Here is a 14,016-nt window from a genome sequence, read left to right as displayed (position 1 = left end):
ACTGTAGCATAGCAGTTATATCCTTGAAATATTATCTAAAAGCACCAATATATTTTTTTGTAAAGCTCTCTACATTTTTAAGAATCAATTAACTCATTAGATTTCCACTACAATTCCCTCCTTTTTATTCTTGAAAATGATTAAAAGTTAGATTCTTCATATGGACTCCCAGGAGGCTCCCATACTTCGGATTCTTGCGTTCTTACCAGAACATACTGATGCGCAAACATATTCATTACCATATTTCAAAGCATTGGAATAATATATTTTGTACAGCAACACAAAAACAGAAAGACAAGTATCACAGCTACTATAATCGGTGTTAGTAACTTAAAGACAAACATTCCCCCTGGCCCAAACAGTGATTCTAACCAGGAGAGAAATGGGTGAGGCTGTAGAATGAGGCATTAAAGCACATACATAACAAGATGCATTAAATTTCTTTAACTTTACAGTATGATTTATAAATTTGTACCACAAATTACTCATATCCCCCTCATTATCAGTTTCATTCAGCCAGTTTGTATACAAAGAGGCTTCGCGTTTAGATTCTTCCTCTTTCTGGGTGGTGACAGGCTTCCACATAAAAAGGAAAAAGGCTGTGCACATCAGTCCCAAGCATGTGATCCCCATCTATCCCTGTGGAGAAATCACTCCTGGTCTTTGCTCAGTTCGTTTGTGACCTTTTTACAGTGGGAAGCATGAATTCAGGGCACCTGGCACGGCCCCCTCCACCTGAGCGAACACCACCTCTTTTTCCTGTCTTTCACCAGAATCCAGTCTCCTTATTCACGCATTAGTTCTTACAGCACAGGTAAATCCCTGTGGGCTGGAGCCCAGCATTTTTCTTAGGGTTTTTTTTTACAAGATTGGTCAACAGCTGGGTAATAACTCTTAGAAAAATCTACACACTCTTCCACTGCCTCAGCTGTGCCGTTTTGCAGAACAATTCTAGCTGAAGTTGTAAAATTTCTCTTTGGTCCGTTCCTGCAAAACATCTTATTATGAACAAACAAACCATAATAATAATGTGCATCTATGGGAATCACTCCCAAGGGTAACCCCCCTTAAAACTATATTGTTCTACCCATCAGGTTCTGCCACAAGATAAGAGAACCTTTCTCTACATTTTTTTTACCTTCATGATCCCTTCAGGGCGTACAATTAGCACAGAAGCAGCAGCTTTAGTCCACATGTTTTTCAAGCAGGATATTAACAGTATGATCATAACGAATAATACCAGACACACAAATATGTATTGAACCAGAGACCCTCTCCAGGTTCCTAGCACAGACTGTAGCCATGCACCAATGCCCCAATTATCTGGATTATAATTGTGATATATATTTTTCTTCATCATAGATGTGCTTTGCTAAGTCATTAATTTGCTAATAATTGTCTAGAATACAAGTACTGTTTAGTCTTTGCTCACCTAAACAGCTGTCTATCACCCTAATAGAGAATGGCCTAAAACTGTGATTATAGCGAGGAGCAAACAGTTATTTCCATTTTAATATATCTGAGTTACACTCAGACTAAAAGCAGGGCTATTTACCCATGCCAATAAACCTAAATAATTACCTCTATCAAAGGGGATTACTCCCATGAGCATCTTATATAGCAATACAATCCCAACATGAGCTTTGATTATTATTTGTGGCTGACTGATAAAGTATTGATTCCATATCCCCATTTTATCAAAGTAAAACTCATTACACTTAACAGGTACACTGTCGCCCCCCCTCAGGAAGCTCAACAAACACAGAAACAGTGACAATATAATAATTAATGTTCACTCAGTCTCTGGTGCAGTGGTTCGGTGTCGGCGCAATGCGTAGATCCAGCGATCTCGTCCTGTCACTCAGATGGCAGAGTCAGTAGTCAGTTGCACTTGATATGGTCCTTCCCAGCAGGGTTGCAACATCTGGCAGGGTATATCTTCCTCACCACACCCACTCGCCAGGTATCAGGTCGTGTCTTCCCTCTACTGGAGGTCACCAAGCGTCCAGCACCTATTCACCAGCCCCATGCACCACTTCAATTAACAACCTACAATACTACAATAGAGAATTAGCAAATTCAACAATCCATTAGCCAAATTCATCCCTCCTGGAAGTTTTGTTGATTGGCTTGTGATGATATCAAACAGGCTCTATTACACAGTAATTACACAGCATTCCATGGCGTTCCTTCAGTCTGATGTCTAGTCGATCTTTTAGAGTTCTGTTCCTTCATTCCACTGTTCCAGCAGACTGAGGGTGATCTCAGTCCATCTCACCCCGAATAATCCAGCCACAGCCTGTCCCTTGATCATAATACAAGCGGTAGGTCAGTGCCCACCGAGGGCTTATCTCCATCATCAAGTGTTTGGTAGACACAGAGGCAGTGACAGCAACCCACTGGGAAAACAGATTATAAGAGCCAAGGTTTCCCTTTACAAATGTAAATTGTAAACATTTGCTACTGCATGAAAGGTTTCTCAGGAGCAGGCCTTTTGAGCTGTAGCACCTGCACCTGAACTGTAGTTGAGTTCCTTTGATAAGCATCACATTGAGATACCACATAAGTGGCTACTGCTTCAAACACGGTCCCCACCCAGGTGTCCGACAGAGTGCATTTGTCGAGCTACAAAGGGCATTAGGCTGTGAGGGCCTGCAGAGTGTCCAGTGTGCTGGCAGCACCACACTCTTTTCTAACCATGTCCTTTTCTCTGCTTTAGAGGCCTCAGCCTGAATATCCTGCAGCTGTCCCCTTTTCCCCAACAGAGGTCTCACAGGGGTCTCAGACTCCTGTTCTACAAGTACTGCTCACCTGACAGCTACATCTGCAAAGTTGTTCCCTCGAGTTACTGGAAACATTTCTTTATTATGTGATTTACACTTTACCACAGCTACTTCAGTCAGCAGCTGCAAAGCTTCTAACAGTTCAGAGACAAACCCAGCATTCTTAACTGGAGTCCCTGCCATGTTGGGGAAATCCCTATTCCTTCACTGCCATCCAAAATTGTGGCATACACCAAATGTATATATACAGTCTATATAAATTGCTACAATTTTCCATTTAGCATATTTACAAGTTTCAATTAAATCTTTTCATTCAGTCTGCTAGTTCTACACCAGATTATTCACAGTTTATACAGCCAGGCAGGTAGCCTGCACAACACATAAACACGGCCCCTTGGCCACCGCATCAAGGGGTCCTGAATAATAATAACCCACCAGACGATGCCTATCTCCATGCCTCCTGCACCAGCACAACAGCTCACGACCCATTTCTTTCACTTACAGACAGATTACATACAGATGATCCGTCTGAGGGAATCCTGTCCAGGGCCAGTGCCTGCAAGAAAGCTTGTTTCAAAACATCAAAAACGGTTTCTGCTGCAGGGGTCAAGGCAATTTTGTCTTTAGACTGCACTACCCCCCTTAAACCAATACGTCACTAGACAAGCTCGTTCTGAGAAGGCATTCACCCTGGCTTTATCATGTAGTTGGTTTATACTCCTTTTTTTTTCCTCTCAAGATCCAATACTTGGAGTAGTCCGGCCTTATGGATTCCCTCATTAGGTAAACAATCACAATATCACATAACTCTTTCGAGGTAGTTCACATAAATGCTATTTCATACAGAAAATGCTGCAGTCTGGGCCTAAAATAGGTCTGGGGTGTCCCCAACCCACATCAGTAGTTGAAACTGTACATCTTTACCCAAGCAGACTGGGACAGCTTATTTGCTTTAAACACAACCCTTACACCCCTTCTCCTGTAGCCTCCTGTTACCCGTTAGAAAACGTTATATCATATCTTTATGCTGTTTTAGTCTAAAAACAGGACAGCTGTGCTCCTGTGCCCCACAGTTACTGCACACTGTAAGATTATTTCACTTTTATTTAAATCCTGAGATAAATTTAGGAAGGCTACAGAGGGGTTTACTAGATTAAAACTGTTAGTTCACACACGGCTCTCGTTTCAGCTTCTGATATGTTCTTTAATTGTGAAATCAAGCCTCTTTCTTACAATTTCTCCAAAAAACACCTTTTTTTTTAGTAACTGCACACCAGCTTATTAGTAGTTTTGTCTTTGAGGTTTTATATCTCGGTATAACATTAAAGTCGCACAATAATTTCGACAAACTGGCGGCTCCCTTTTCTCCTCCTTGGGAGTCTTTTTACCTCCCATTTGCAGCGCTCGCACTTCTGCATGCATGCTTCGCGAGTTATTAAATCACATCTTTTTCTGTTCGTAATATCAGGAAAGCATAGTTGCACATTCTTGGCAACATCAGGTTTTAACCCACTCAAGTAAATTTGTTTTATTACTGTGGAAGTATCTTCATTCACTTCCTTTTCATCGGCTAACCCCGAGTATACTATTCATAAAGCTATAAACCTTTCTGTAAAATCTGAAAACATCCTCACTTCCTTCTGCTGACATGCTGTTACTTTTCTCTAATCAGTTTTCGGTGGGTAATGCTCTTTCAAAAATCTCCACACTAATTCCCACCCTTCTCCCAGATTCTCTCTTAAGGCGTTCTATTTCTTCTTTTGCTTTTTCTTTTTCTACATATACAACTTCGTTTCGTTCAGCCATTGCTCTTAGCTTTTCCATCAGGGATTTTTCCGTCTCATCTATGATATTCTGTTGAATTCTCAAATATTCCTCTAAATATTTTTATCCAAAGGTTCATACACTTTTCTACATTCCTGTTCAGCCTAAATTCCGTCTGACAGTCAATATTTCTTTTAAGTTTCACTTTGGATTAATCAAACTTTTTTTCCTTCACCCCAAACCATTTTCACGTCTCCCACGCGCCCCGCGGAATCCCCCAGTCGAGACAAACTGACAAACTATCACAATACAGGAACACGGACCAGGTTCCAAATCCTGGCTTTAAACACACAGTTGAATCGAGTTACCATTTTTGGCTCTTCTGCGAGTACAGTTCTAGTTACTACCTTCAGCCATACTGCAGTCGTGTACCAGGATGCAACACCTGGATTTTTTCGCACGGGCAGGGCGAGATGCTATTCCTTCAGCAATCCCTCCTTTTCTACCCCACCTTCACAAAACAGGCATCTAAAACACATACACCATTAACTCATTTTTCTGTTGTACTCGCTTCAGCTTCAGGAAAACCCTGAACCCACCACAGCAACATGGAGAGGACAAGGGACTTTTTAGAAAAGAGGAGTCCTTACCTCTTTTTAGAAGCGGCCGCCTAACTTTTCCTCTCCATGTCCTTGTGGTTTAATTTAGATGGATACTTCTTCATCATTTGGGTCACATATCCGCCAATCTGCCTCCTCCTTTTTAGAGGACGTTGTAAACCTTTAGGAACAATATGATCTAGCAACAAGGTTATGTCACTGTAATTAGGCTTAAGACAATCAAGAACAAGGCGCTTGCCTTTCTTCTAAATTCTTTACGATCATCAGGCAATTAAGGAAAAGACTTAACTAATGCAAATAATTCACTAGGAGACCAATGTCAATGTACTGTACATATGCTGGAGTTCCTTCTGGACCTGGAAAAGTGCACATTGGTATTTCACAAACAAGTGGCTCCGGACCGCTTTCTAATTTCGGTGGAGATCTTTTCTTTTTAGTACGCATGGCCATGACTTTAGCTGCAGCTTGCTGTTCTTTAGTTTCAAGACTAGTCTTTTTTTAAGCTTCCCATTTTTTCTGTGATTCCTCTTTCCATTAAATAAGTTTTCCAATTCATTTTCTTTCATTTCTTCTCCTTCTCTTCTAAGTTTCCCCTTCTTCAGGAAACTTCTTTTTCCTAATTCAACTTTCCTCTGTCCATTCTGATTCACTTACAAAGATCCTTCATAGTTATGGGCCCCTAATTATCATATATAAATTATGTGCAAGTTCCCTTACACCTATTACCCTAGCTTTACAGTTCATGAACATATTTTTTTTTTTACTCTAACTCAGGCTATAATTGTTTCTCCGAATTTGTCGTACATGTACTTTTGCTGGACTGCTCGGTCCCATTTTCATCTTTGAATTTTAATTTCCCATTTTTACCGATCGGTGCCTTACTTAGAACCTTATCACATTAACTACTCCGCAGAGCAAAAACCACACGTCTATGTTAAGATAAGTTCTTTATATAAGTCCCAGACTCATCAAACCCGCGTGAGAACACCCCTGTGGCTCGCTTCTCAAACTATTAATTTTTAAGGATCACTTACTGACGTCAGACAGCTGCCAATTCTCCAGACGCGTCTCTGGAAGGATAAACAGTTTATCCTCCGAGGTTCGTCTAATTTGCTAAAATTGTCCGGGTCCGGATGGAGTTTCAGCAGCCGTTCGCGTTCAGGTTTGTGATCCCGGACGAGCCCCCAAACTGTCATGGAAATATAACTATCAAGGAAGCCACAAGAGAGAGTTCTCACCTGAGTAAGGTCTTTATTTCAATATTGCAATATTGGGAGCCCTGCTGCCACTTCGCCAAGTGCAACCAGAGACTCAATTTGTTACAAGCAGTACAGGGTTTTTATAAGACGTTGCGCTGTAAAACAGTTCAGCACTTGGTCCCTTCTAAAACTTCCCCTTTCTCTAAGAGAAAACAGATTACATCATAGAGCGGGAGAAGAAAAACTAGATTTGTTATTCAAAGCTTATCAGTTACTTTCAGCTAATTCTAATGACCCAGACAGCATATATTATTTTGGTACATTGTCTTCTAAACTAACCTAAACAGTGTACTTTGTTGACGAACTGTTTTCTAAAATTCTGCACGTACTGTAGCATAGCAGTTATATCCTTGAAATATTATCTAAAAGCACCAATATATTTTTTTGTAAAGCTCTCTACATTTTTAAGAATCAATTTACTCATTAGATTTCCACTACACCTACACAGACGACAAGACACAAAACGCTCAACTGTGCAAAACACGCATAAGGACATCAGTCAGGAGGAACAAGGTAAAGTGTTTTTTCTTCTTCACCATGGTCATGTAGTTTCACTCCAAGCACTGTCATATGAAATAACTGTGGAAACGACCTCCCCAACATTTTGGGTTGTTGCATTTTGCTTCAATGAATTTTAACCTTTTCTTTTAGACATTAAGAGGAAGGACACATTCACCCTTGGTAGAGATTCAGTTGTTCTATGAGATGTCAAGGTGAGAATTAACCACTTCAGGGATAAGTCAATCCACATAACTGAAAAAGGGGCAATGAACAGGATATGGGGATTTTGCTAGTTATAAAGTACAATAATCATCATTACATGATCTAAGACTACTGAAGTATAAGCTGTGTCCCTGACTGATTAATTAGCAAATTCATCTTTGTAGAGTGCAGCTACTATCTATTCAGTGGCATTTCCTTAAAACAATTGTATTCCCACATTCTGAATATGGAGTGAGATCATGTAGAGAATGGTGGACTTGTAATAACTAATTGAAGGATAATAATAATCAACGAAAGTGCTTAAAAGTATCAACAAATGCCTTCAAAGTACTTGACACGTACTTTGCTTTCAAAAGTGAAACATAATTAATGCTTACGTAAGATTTCTCTTGACTTCTCAGGAGTATTCTAACTCCAAGGACAAGTAACATCACAAACCATTATTTAAGTGCTGATGTTGGAGCTGCAATACTACTACCAAGACAAAAAATGATACAGGTAACACTGCTTTCAGATTTCTAAGAATTGCTAAAATAGTATGTTTACAGAGCATTCAGAGTCTCATAGAGAAAATAAGTTGAGAATATGACAAGTTCCTACCATCTCAAACACTGCCAATCTAGAACAAAAAGAAAGTACTTGAACGCCTGCAGTAATCGAACACAAACCAGAACATATCAGTGCATGACAATGAAATGTAGTCACAAAATGATTCTACCCTTTCAAGTCCCAAAAAGGACCGAGGAACTTACCGGAGGCGATACCTGGATTTCAAACAGAGTACAATGTAGCCACTGTAGGGGAGAAGATCACAGAGAGCTCTTCTCAGATTGCTCAGAGTCAGCCCCAGCACCCTGTCCTGACTGAAGCAGACAAAGTGGTCAAACAGGTAGGTAGAAATGAGTAAGGAACAGAGAGTATGGTTATTCTTGCATTGTTTGTTCGTCTGTCAAAGAAAAGAGTGCTTCTGACTTTTGTCAATGTTCATCTTTATTTTAGGAGAAGAACAAACGGTGGTATCACACTTTGCTCAAGTGTATGATGCCATGTGTGTACAGCAGACATCACCAAAGGAACAGGAGACACCTGAGTAGAGAACAAGAATATGAAAAGACTGATGAAAAAAAGCACCAGGAGAAATCCATTGAATATGCACAATCTCGTACAGTATTTCAATAAAAAGTATCAGTGTTGTTTTTAGTGTCGTCGTATTGCATACATTTAAAACAATGTGTCTTGTTTAATGAACAATTTCATTTACTTTCGTAAAAAGTGTTGTTTACTGTAGTCCTAGCATGGATGCAATTGTTAGAAAAAACGGGAATGAAAAACTGAATGTTTCATACAATATGGGTTTGTGTTAACCCACACACCTAAGTGAAATGTTTGATTACGTTTACAAGACATAACACATAGTTCAGTTGAGTGTGAAAGGGAACAACAGAGAAAGTCACAAACAAAACATTTGTGAAGGACTTGATGAATGTTTTTTCTTTAGAAATTACAAAAAATAAAGAATTTTTCAACAAGATGTCTTTCTATAGCGAGTTTCATTTGAGATAGTCTTTTCTTAGAAGTGCAAGAGTGGTATTCCCTACAATTTATTCCCCAATTTGATCATTCTCAGAAATTAGGAGACGGAAACCACACCTACTGTAATATTAGACCTTGTAACAAGGCAACTAGGTTTCAATGGCTTAAAAGGTGCAGAAAGAGGCTCATGTATAATGACCTCCAGTGTCCCACAGGTTTCCCAAATCATTCCTTAGAGTATGAAAAAAGAGGAAATAAAGTGTCTACAGAAAGCGTATACCCCCTTGAACTTTGATCAGTTTGTTGCGCCAGTGCCAGAGTTTCATGCAATTAAATGAGGACCTCTTTCTCACACCACATATGTTATACTTTCAATGGGAAAAAAGGAAATATTACAATTGTATACATTTTCAACCACATGTTAATATTTGGTAGAAGCCCTTTTCACAGCAATTTCAGCTGTGAGTCTGTTGGTAATGGGCTCCACCACCTCTGCACCAACAAGATTTGATAATATTTGAGAATTTCAGAAGTCTGTCTGGTTTAGCTGAAGAATCAGCTAAGGTAAGTTTCAGGAAGAGCATCTGATTTCTTTCAATAAAGCAGAACAGAGAAAAAACACACAATACAAAATCATGAGAATTTGTATCCATATGACACTTTGACTCGAATACTTTTATCAGACCTACACAGAGTATATACTGTACACACTTTTTCAGCCCAGGTTTATACATTTGATACATTTGGAACTGACACTTGTAGGTGTTTTTGTGTCTTAGCTCAACACTGTGAAACCTGTAGTTACAAACATGGAGGATGAAGACATGAAGACATATATTGTACCTCTGACCGGCCTACCTTCGAAGAGGTGAAAGATGAAACTTTTCCTTTATCGTCAACTCAGTGAATGTCTTTAAACTTTCGAAAACTGTAACAAAGAATAAGTTAAAAAACTTATTTTCATTGGACCCACAGAAAAGTCAAAGTTGTCCATAGAAATGCCCGTCTAAATCAGAAATCTACAGCACAAAGGCAGTGGCCTTTCGGGACATAAGAATGAAATCAGACTTTACTCAGACGAATTGCCCTTGGTCACGGACATCTTGCTATCAGTCACTACAAAGATGTTTTCTCTCGTGCCATGGCTTGCCTGACTTGCTTCTTCAGCTGGATGGCTTCTGGTCGCTGGTCAGGATCGACAGCCAGCATGTCCTGGAACAGTGTCCTTAGCTCCATGCTTATGGCTCTATTTACTTTCAGGGGGATGTGGAACTGCAGCCAGGGGTTCTCACGCAGGGCCTCTCCAACAGGCCCTGACAGACATATGCTCCTGTATCGGAAACACACTTTAGTTCAATTCTAAAATATTTCTCATAGGACTGAAGGAACCTTTGCCTGTTAAGAGTTAACAATTAGGTCCTCAAGAACTGTTTTACGGTTTTCTACACTCCTGGCTGGCCAAGGTCTCTTTAAGGTCTCTTAAGTGGAGGTGTAACTCATGTATCCTACATGTGATTTAGCAACATGAAAGGGAATAGCTTCTTATCGGATTATGGTCTTGGTTAACTGCCTAAGGCTGACCTAAGTGCCTAAATTTCTGACTTTCTTTATTACTTATATGTTAAGAAGCTTCTTCTGACCAATCAGAAATGTATGCTTTATGTATGAACATTTTGCTCATCAAAGTGAGTGAGAGACAAGGTTAACAGAAATTAGCCACGGCAGTAAATGACAGCATATTTTTTCGTTCTTAAATGGTCTCTACCTGGCACACCTGCAGTGCAAACTGACACACACTGTTTAGAGAAACAGCTACTCTATTACTAATATTAATGAAACATTTCTTATTCTATGGAACAAAAACAAACAGTAAAACTAAAACACAGATCTCTTAGTTTCCTATTTCATGAACCAGATGACTGAATGACCAAGCCTAACTAATAGCCAGAACCCCAGTTAACCCTCCGTAACACAAAGTTTAACCACACGACAGGAACTCTTTTAAACTGAGTGAAAATCATAAATGGATCCATAACTTTACATCAATTTACTATGTTGTGCCAATACCTGCATTTACATTTAGAACGAATGATGTCATAGAACCAGCATCACACCAGTTCCAGGTGTCTCCAAGGAGACAACAGAACTTCAGTTGTGTTTGCTAAAATACACACTTTGAAACATACTGTAACACTTAGTTAACATGTCTTGTTTAGTTGAAGAATCGGCTAAGGTAAGTTTCAGGGTTTAATGGTGGGATGGCACCTGTGCTTTTTTCCCCCAACCGCTAGAATATGATTCGCACCAAACCCAAAAGAAATACTGCACAGTTCAGGAACTTCATCAACCTAGCAACTGTAAAATAAGCTTACAAACAACTGAATTGAAATGCCAAAAAGTTCAGAGAAAGGCACAAACTATGTTTACTTGGGGTTTCCAAAATTAAAGCTAACTAAAACTGTAATGATAAACAATCATGCTGCCAATGGACAGAGAAATATCATGTTTTTTGAATAATGTATTATTTGTTATATAGGAACCCAGTATAAGGGAATCCCTTGCGATCCTGTCTGCAGAGATAAAGGTAAGTATTTTTTTCTCTTTAGCTCTGTCACTCCAAGAAATATAATGAACATAAATATATTTGCCAATCTTTTCATAGTAATCCAAACAACTCTGCGTGTATCTGACATTTGTAATATTTATCTACCGCAGTATAACTCTTCTGGCAAGGCGATTGCTATTGTACCTTGAAAGAAAACTGATTGGAAATGTCATGTACTCTATGGTTTCTATTGATGTCAAGTGGCAAATGTTGACTGGTGATGTTATGTGAATCTTAGGAAATGGTCATTTTTCAATCCAGTCTATGTTTCTCAGAATTTGAGACAGAGAGGTCAATCTCTGCAATCCGAGCTGAGGGCATTTCTTGGAATGCAAAGGTAAGAGCAACGTGTTCTTTGATATTCTCTTAAGACTCTTCGCCAGATTTTACGATGAAAAATGTAAATAATAATAACAAACATTATTTTATATAGTGCCTTGAAAGGTGGCTTCTTTACAGAATGACAGAACCAACTACAATAAATAATACACAAGATATGCATGATGACAATACACAGTTAGAGGAGACAGTAGATGGTCATTGTCAGTGTATTCTGAAGTTAGTTTTCCAATTTTTTGGAACAGGGTAAAAGAGGCCACCTCTACTAGAATCTTTGTCCTAACCAAAAATGTAACAAAGTATAATAATAATATTAAAAATAATAATAATAAACTTTATTTATAGAGCACCTTTCATACAAATAGTGCTTTGGTGCTTTAAAAAACAAGCGTAAAAATAAAATATTAAAATTGAGAGATATATACTTTCAGTTGTAAAGGAAAATACAGCAATACAGTAAAGCAACATACATGTCAATTAAATAAATACAAATTAGGAAAGTCGTAATAAAATAAGAACAATTAAAGAGAACTAAAAAAAGAAAAAGAAATAGAAAGAACAAAGAACCACTTTAACTAAAAGCAACATTTTCAAATGTTTTTTAAAACAATGTACCGAGCTTGACTGCCTAATAAAAAGTGGAAGTGAGTTTCATAATTAAGAAGCATAAAAACAAAAAGCAGCCTCTCCACTCTTTCTGCATTTCACATGTGGTATTTGCAGTAGGCCAGTATGTGCAGATCTCAGGTCACGTATAGGAACATATGAAGACAGACATTCAGTAAGGTACAGACGTGCTAGGTCACTTAAAGCTTTAAAAACAAGTAAAAGAACTTTCAAATTTATCCTAGATAATACAGGTGACCAGTGAAGTTTTTTCAAAACAGGAATGATATTCTATTTCTTGTATTTGTTAGGATCTGTGCTACTGCATTTCGAACAAGTAGTAAGGGATTTATTGTTTTCTTGGGAAGCCCACAAAACCGAGCATTATAATCATATCCACATCAATGTGAGCAATGGAGAAGTCAAATTAACGTGTCTAAATATCATCTAGTTCTATCCCAGGGAAGAGGGCTGTTGCCTACACAGACGACAAGACACAAAACGCTCAACTGTGCAAAACACGCATAAGGACATCAGTCAGGAGGAACAAGGTAAAGTGTTTCTACTTCTTCACCATGGTCATGTAGTTTCACTCCAAGCACTGTCATATGAAATAACTGTGGAAACGACTTCCCCAACATTTTGGGTTGTTGCATTTTGCTTCAATGAATTTTAACCTTTTCTTTTAGACATTAAGAGGAAGGACACATTCACCCTTCGTAGAGATTCAGTTGTTCTATGAGATGTCAAGGTGAGAATTAACCACTTCAGGCATAAGTCAATCCACATGACTGAAAAAGGGGCAATGAACAGGATATGGGGATTTTGCTAGTTATAAAGTACAATAATCATCATTACATGATCTAAGACTACTGAAGTATAAGCTGTGTCCCTGACTGATTAATTAGCAAATTCATCTTTGTAGAGTGCAGCTACTATCTATTCAGTGGCATTTCCTTAAAACAACTGTATTCCCACATTCTGAATATGGAGTGAGATCATGTAGAGAATGTTGGACTTGTAATAACTAATTGAAGGATAATAATAATCAACGAAAGTGCTTAAAAGTATCAACAAATGCCTTCAAAGTACTTGACACGTACTTTGCTTTCAAAAGTGAAACACAATTAATGCTTACTTAAGATTTCTCTTGACTTCTCAGGAGTATACTAACTCCAAGGACAAGTAACATCACAAACCATTATTTAAGTGCTGATGTTGGAGCTGCAATACTACTACCAAGACAAAAAATGATACAGGTAACACTGCTTTCAGATTTCTAAGAATTGCTAAAATAGTATGTTTACAGAGCATTCAGAGTCTCATAGACAAAATAAGTTGAGAATATGACAAGTTCCTACCATCTCAAACACTGCCAATCTAGAACAAAAAGAAAGTACTTGAACGCCTGCAGTAATCGAACACAAACCAGAACACATCAGTGCATGACAATGAAATGTAGTCACAAAATGATTCTACCCTTTCAAGTCCCAAAAAGGACCGAGGAACTTACCGGAGGCGATACCTGGATTTCAAACAGAGTACAATGTAGCCACTGTAGGGGAGAAGATCACAGAGAGCTCTTCTCAGATTGCTCAGAGTCAGCCCCAGCACCCTGTCCTGACTGAAGCAGACAAAGTGGTCAAACAGGTAGGTAGAAATGAGTAAGGAACAGAGAGTATGGTTATTCTTGCATTGTTTTGTTCGCCTGTCAAAGAAAAGAGTGCTTCTGACTTTTGTCAATGTTCATCTTTATTTTAGGAGAAGAACAAACGGTGGTATCA

General features: G+C 38.7%; 1 long non-coding RNA gene across 1 annotated transcript; it reads left to right on the top strand.

Moving 5' to 3' along the window:
- Window positions 1-7,026: 7,026 nt before the first annotated feature.
- LOC148638905 (uncharacterized) lies at window positions 7,027-8,342 on the top strand. The gene is made up of 2 exons (XR_015930951.1): window positions 7,027-7,139; window positions 7,551-8,342. It is a non-coding gene; the product is annotated as an uncharacterized LOC148638905 (long non-coding RNA).
- The last annotated feature ends 5,674 nt before the right edge of the window (window positions 8,343-14,016 follow it).

This window comes from Lepisosteus platostomus, chromosome 28 (assembly GCF_059453375.1).
Source record: "Lepisosteus platostomus isolate fLepPlt1 chromosome 28, fLepPlt1.hap1, whole genome shotgun sequence".
Classification (NCBI taxonomy): Eukaryota; Metazoa; Chordata; class Actinopteri; order Semionotiformes; family Lepisosteidae; genus Lepisosteus; species Lepisosteus platostomus.
The sequence above is the reverse complement of the archived record's forward strand: the minus strand, read 5'-3'. Positions and strand labels throughout refer to the sequence as shown.